The sequence below is a fragment of the Vollenhovia emeryi genome, unplaced genomic scaffold (genome assembly GCF_000949405.1).
Source record: "Vollenhovia emeryi isolate VEMERY1.0 unplaced genomic scaffold, V.emery_V1.0 DF939749.1, whole genome shotgun sequence".
NCBI classification, from domain to species: Eukaryota; Metazoa; Arthropoda; class Insecta; order Hymenoptera; family Formicidae; genus Vollenhovia; species Vollenhovia emeryi.
The window spans coordinates 15,139-21,676 of NW_011966617.1; positions in this window are offsets into that span (position 1 = coordinate 15,139).

Here is a 6,538-nt window from a genome sequence, read left to right on the forward strand (position 1 = left end):
ACGGTAGGCCGGACTCGGCAGGCATTTAAGAAAATTGATCGATGAGCGGGAGGTGGAGCGACGCGCGAGATACACCGTGGTGGGAAAAAACCTAGGCGCGGCGGGGAGCGCGGCGCGGGCGACGAGCGCGGCAGCGAGCGCGAGCGACGGGCGACCCGAAACATAAACATAGTATGTGGGCTTAAGTATGTTTCAATGCCCCGGCAGAAGTGCCACTGTACTTCTGTGCCGGTAGCTAAGGTTTCAGCTAAGGCGGTAATTATAACTCTCACGTAAATACGTATAATGAGTACTTTATTATATTCCCAATCGTATGTCGAGGTGATCGGTCTCGATCGTACGAGTTGAGAGGAACGACTGTTACAATACTTGTCCCGGTCGGACAGCGCCACCAACGACCATGAGTGTGTCGTGGTATAGATGGGCAACTCAAGTCGCCACACACTCCCCCCCGAGTGCTAACGCTGGAGAGAAGTCAAAAGAAAATAATTTCGGTATGACACTAAGTGTCTATCGCGAGTACTCGGCGCTGCCGAATATTACACTGAATGTCGTAGGACTAGGGTGTATCACAGGGAATAATATTGCCATACGAGATGTAATTACAATACCGCTACTTAGAGATTAACACAGACGCAGGATGTATTGCAAAAACTTATAGTTAGTACCGCTGCTTAGAACTAAGGCACGCAGGATGTACAAAGACTTAAAATTAGTACCGCTGCTTAAGGCTAACGCACGCAGGATGTACAAATAAAGAAAACACGCGACCGTATCCAAGATGAGATTGACATAACAAAAATGGAAAACGGAGACTATACTTTTACGCGCTATGGGATGACCGCTTGCGTTTTCGTGTCAAGATCTGACTAACGCGGGGATGTCGTATTTTTATCCATCCTAATTTGCACTTTTTTCTTAGGACCGGAATACGTTTTTAATGTATCGGACGGAACGCTTGTCGAAGTGGAAGGCTTGTCCGTCGCGCCGGATGTAGACGAATCGTTTATTATTGAGACGTCATCCGGTACAAAATGAGCTGGCTTGAGCCGCTCTATTGATACGGCCGTGGATCTGCCGTTTATTTCTATGTTGTAGACCTTATCCGACGTCCTTTCGAGTACCTTGAAGGGGCCCGAATACGGCCGCTCTAATGGTTTCTTAACCGCGTCTTTACGGAGGAAGACGTGCGAACACTTCGACAATTCCTTAAATTGGAAAACGCGCTTTTTATAATGGTGTGCCACGGGTACCGGCTTCACCTGACGCATGTGCTGTCGAAAGTCGTCTACAAAAATTTGAGGATCCGGTGAAAAATCCTCCTGGAGGAAAAATTCTCCCGGAATCCGTAATACCGTACCGTATAGGAATTTGGCCGGAGAGGCTTTTGTGTCCATCCGTAAATGGGTGCGTAACCCGAGTAATACGGTAGGGAGGACATCCACCCAGTTCGGCGTGTTATGGCACATAATTGCCGCCTTGAAGGTGCGGTGCCAACGCTCAATCATGCCATTAGCGGCAGGGTGATAAGCCGTAGTACGAATGCGTTTGCATCCGATTAACTTGAGAAGGGCTGAGAAAAGCTGTGCTTCAAATTGTTGACCTTGATCGGTCGTGAGAATGTTAGGTGCACCGAAACGAGCGACCCAGTTATCTACAAATGCCCTGGCTACTGTTCTTGCAGTGGTATCCAGGATTGGAATCGCTTCCGGCCAACGGGAAAATCGATCGATGATTGTTAAACAATACATGAAGCCATTGCTAGGATGCAAGGGGCCAACTATGTCCATGTGGACGTGGTCAAAACGCCCGTCAGGAACCGAAAACTGAGCCGGCTCAAGTTTGACGTGGCGAGAGGTTTTGCACTGCTGGCAATCGATACAATTACCCGCCCACGATGCGACGTCGCGGTGCAGGTTCGGCCAGATGTACCGCTGTCTTATGACGCGGTCTGTTACTTTCGCGTTCGGATGCGCGGGGTTATGGAAGAGGTCGAAGACCTGTCTTCTGAGAGATGCTAGAATGTAGGGCCTCATTGATTCGCCTGACAATTCACAGTATAGCTCTGTGTTAGAAGAACCCCAAATGAATTTTTTCAATTTAAGCGAGGACGAATTTGAGGTCAAAAGATGCTTAAGTTCTTCGTCCTCTTTTTGCCTAGCGGCGAGGTCTACTAGTTCAAATTCGACCGGGAGGCGGAGAGCCTCGATACGAGATAAGTTGTCGGCCACCACGTTTTCCGACCCAACGAGGTGTTCCAACGCGGTGGTGAACTGCGCTATATACGAGAGTTGACGTAACTGCCTAGGAGAGGCTTTATCTGACTTCTGCTGGAATGCGTAAACCAGAGGTTTATGGTCCGTTACGATTTTAAAATTACGACCTTCGAGGAAGTGTCGAAGAAACTTTATTGCTTCGTAGATCGCGGTTAATTCGCGGTCGTACGCGCTATAGTTTCTCTGCGCCGGAGTGAATTTTCTAGAGAAGAAAGCTAATGGTCTCCACCCGTTAGAGGTATATTGTTCAAGGGCCCCACCCATAGAAAAGTCCGAAGCATCTGACACGACGCGAGTGTCGGCAGAATTGGACGGGTGTGCAAGTAACGCGGCGTTAGCAAGGTCGGCTTTGGCCTTGTCGAACGCGGTTTCGGCCTCCTGAGTCCACGGTATCTCACGTTTGCCGTTTTTCCGCGAGTCCGTTAAATATGCGTGTAGTGGGGCTTGTACGCGAGCGGCATGTCGAAGGCTACGCCTGTAAAAGTTCAATGCGCCTAAAAAACGACGTAGTTCCGCTACGGTCTTTGGCTTCGGGATATCCCGAATAGCAGCCACTTTGTCCGGGGAGGGTTTTAGACCGAATTTATTTACGCGATGCCCGAGGAAAGTCAACTCCTCTACACCGAACACACATTTGGACGGGTTAATGACTAACCCAAATTCCTTAAGTTTTTGGAAGACAATGCTTAGATGTTTCTTATGCTCCTCCACTGACGAGGATGCAATAAGAATGTCATCTATATAAGCGAATGCGAAATCGAGATCCCTTAGGGCGTGATGAATGTACCGCTGAAAAGTCTGAGCGGCATTTCGCAGACCGAATGTCATGGAAACGAATTCGAATAAACCGAACGGCGTGATGATGGCCGTCTTCGGTATATCGGCCTTTGCCATTGGAATCTGATGGTAGGCCTTGAAGAGATCAAGGGACGTGAATATCGACTTACCTAATAAATTCGAGGTAAAGTCGTGTAAGTACGGAATCGGATATTTGTCCGGTATTGTGACGGCATTTAAGCGACGGTAATCGCCGCACAACCGCCAATCGCCGTTGCCTTTGCGGACGAGGTGGATTGGACTAGCCCAAAGACTGCTGGACGGCCTACAAATGCCTAACTCAGACAGCCTTTTTATTTCAGCCTTCGCTGCCTTTAACCTATCGGGGGGTAGCCGGCGTGGCCTCTCCGCGACGGGAGGACCGTTAGTAACAATGTGGTGTTCGACAGTGCGGCAGGCGAGAGTGCCCGACCGCGACCGGTAACCTCGGGGAAACCCGATAAGATGTCCGCAAATTTATTGTCGTTACTTATTAACGATATTTTATTTTCCGGGACCGCTAGGATCTGCCCGGACGATGACAAGGACGTCACGCTGTCGATTAGTCGACGTTTGTGCAGGTTGACCGTTAATTTATAGTGTGTCAACACGTCTGCACCGAGGATTGCAAAAGGCACGTTCGCCACGCGAAAAGTCCAAGTTATGGGACGCCGCAAGCCTAAGTCTAAGGTAAGACAACGCTCGCCGAACGTATCTATTAAAGTATTGTTCGCTGCAAACAGTTTGAGTTCTGAGGGCGTTTCTTATCGCGTAAGGACGCTGGGAGTAGAGAGATCTCCGCGCCTGTATCTATCAAGAACCGTTGACCCGTGATCTGGTCATATATATGAAGACGGCTTTGACTGTGCCCGGAATCCCCGACCGTCTCTTCGCGGGGAGAGCGGATTAGTTTTCCGCCGTGTCATCTTTCCACGAGCAAGGCTTGCGGCAGGACGTGGCTTTCTTCCCGTATTTACGGTGGATGTAACAGTAGCCTGCCTTAACGTCGGGCTTATCTGCCTCATCACCATGCTTAGTGTTAATACGCTTACGGGATGTTGAACGGTCACGGCGCAATTTCGCGACCGAAGTGCTCAGAGACTGGATCTGCTTAGTAAGCCTATTGATCCTTTCGTCAGTGCTCAAGGGAGCTTTAGGACGAGCGCCTTTAGATTCTTTCGGCGCGACTACGGCGACTGCGGAACTGGTCGCGTTGATATCCGCGAGTTTATCCGCGATTCCCGCTAATTTTTGCAGGTCAGGTTAGTTCATTGCAACTAAAATAGTTTGTGCGCGTTAGGTAACAACTCAATGAAGAGAGATCTTAACACGGCGGAACTGCATTGCCCACCGTTGAGCTGGTTCATTTGACTTAACAAATGTGAGGGCCTCCGGTCCCCCAGAACCTGACCCTTGAGTAATCGCCGTAAACGAGCCTCCGGTGAGACCGCGAATGTCGCGAGAATCCTGTCTTTGAGCGCTTGGTATATGTCAGCAGGCGGTGGATCCGCCTGTATCAAATCTCGGATATGCGGTATAACCTCTTGATCGAGGCTAGCGATAAGGTGGTCGACTTTAGTGCTATCGACGGTTATATTCGCGTTTCGAAACGACGCTTCAACACGCGAAAACCAATCTTCCGGGGCCTGTCGCCAGAAGGGCGGAATCTTAGGCACCCGGTACGATTCTACGCGCGCGTCTTCGTCCGGCATGTTTAACCTATGAGACGCGTACCGCGAACCGAAAAAATATGAGAATACAAATACACAAACAAGGAGAAATACCGGGATGAGGCAAAGCATACGCCTCGTGTGTCTCGATGTTCTTGTAGAGTTGTTGTCCCTCGCAGGAGGTAGAGCTCTGACTCGAGACGTCCGTCGGCGTGGAGAGGATATAGGCGCTGTCCTGCGTCCCGCCGGACGGCGGTGCCTGCTGGATGCGCTGCCAGGGGCGTCCCTCACAGCCGATGTTGCGTGCGCGCCGGGGGGCTGAGTGCGCAACGCGTCCCGTTGATGTAATCCTCTGCGCGACGGGCTGAACCCGCGCGCTGCCGGTATGGTCCCGTACGCTGCGGTATGGTCCCGTGGGTTGAGTGGTGTGCTGTACGCCACAGTGTGGCAGAGAGCCGCTATTAAGCGTGCACCGGTAACCCGATAAAAATTCAATTCATAGACTTCGGCAACCGGGAGATGAAAGAAGGTTAGCCGGTATGGACCCGTTGGCCCGCCAACGTCCGCCGGTATGGACCCGTTGGCCCGATGGCGAACGCCGGTATGGTTGCGTAGTTCGCGCGTCCGCAGGTACACTTGCGTAGGCGCGGAGACGTCCGCCGGGATGGCTGTGCAGGATGCACGCCCGCCGGGATGACTCGCTGGCGCGAAGAGGTCCGCCGGGATGGCTGCGCGGAATGCGCGCCCGCCGGGGATTGTCCCGTATGCGCGTGGGCGTCCGCCGGGATGACTGCGCAGGATGCGCGTCCGCCGGGATGACACTTGCGCTACTCGGTGTATGCGCCCTGGACGTAGATCGGCCGCGTCGCCTGGAATACCTTCTGATGAGGCCCCGGTGACGTAGGTTCTTGGCGGGAACTCGGCCGGTTCTCTCTCGTCCCAAAATGGCCTCCTCGCTGTCCGCTTGGAGGTAATGGACTCGCCCGAAGTTTCGAGGCGGTCCCAACATGGATTCGCCCGACGTCGTTAACGTGGAAATAGGGCCGTCCGCGGATCCTCGAGGATGTTATGGCTATCTCGAGGTCCGCTCGCGGGCTGCCAGTCCGCCCGATACGCCGGGGATGACTTGAGCCCTGTCGTCGCTCCCTGATACCGCTGATGCAATCGTGAATCGCGCGGATGCGCGATCACGTCGGGGTCACCACTTGTGGGCTTAAGTATGATTCAATGCCCCGGCAGAAGTGCCACTGTACTTCTGTGCCGGTAGCTAAGGTTTCAGCTAAGGCGGTAATTATACCTCTCACGTAAATACGTATAATGAGTACTTTATTATATTCCCAATCGTACGTCGAGGTGATCGGTCTCGATCGTACGAGTTGAGAGGAATGACTGTTACAATACTTGTCCCGCTCGGACAGCGCCACCAACGACCATGAGTGTGTCGTGGTATAGATGGGCAACTCAAGTCGCCACAAGTATCTCGCGCGTCGCTCCATCTCCCGCTCATCGATCGATTTTCTTAAATGCCTTCCGAGTCCGGCCTACCGTCTCCTGCATCCTCATTCGCTCAAACGTGTAAATTTATTACTCGATAACTATTGTTACTTTGTACCGCGGTACATGATATTTCTCCTTAGGGTGCCTTCCGTTTCACGCATTGAATGCATAGATCGCATCCAATGCGCGCAGCGCGTTGACGATATCGTTCCGTTTCCATTAATGTGCCTATGCGCTCTTGGAAACGGAACGGATTTTGATGCGTTTGATATGAAACGA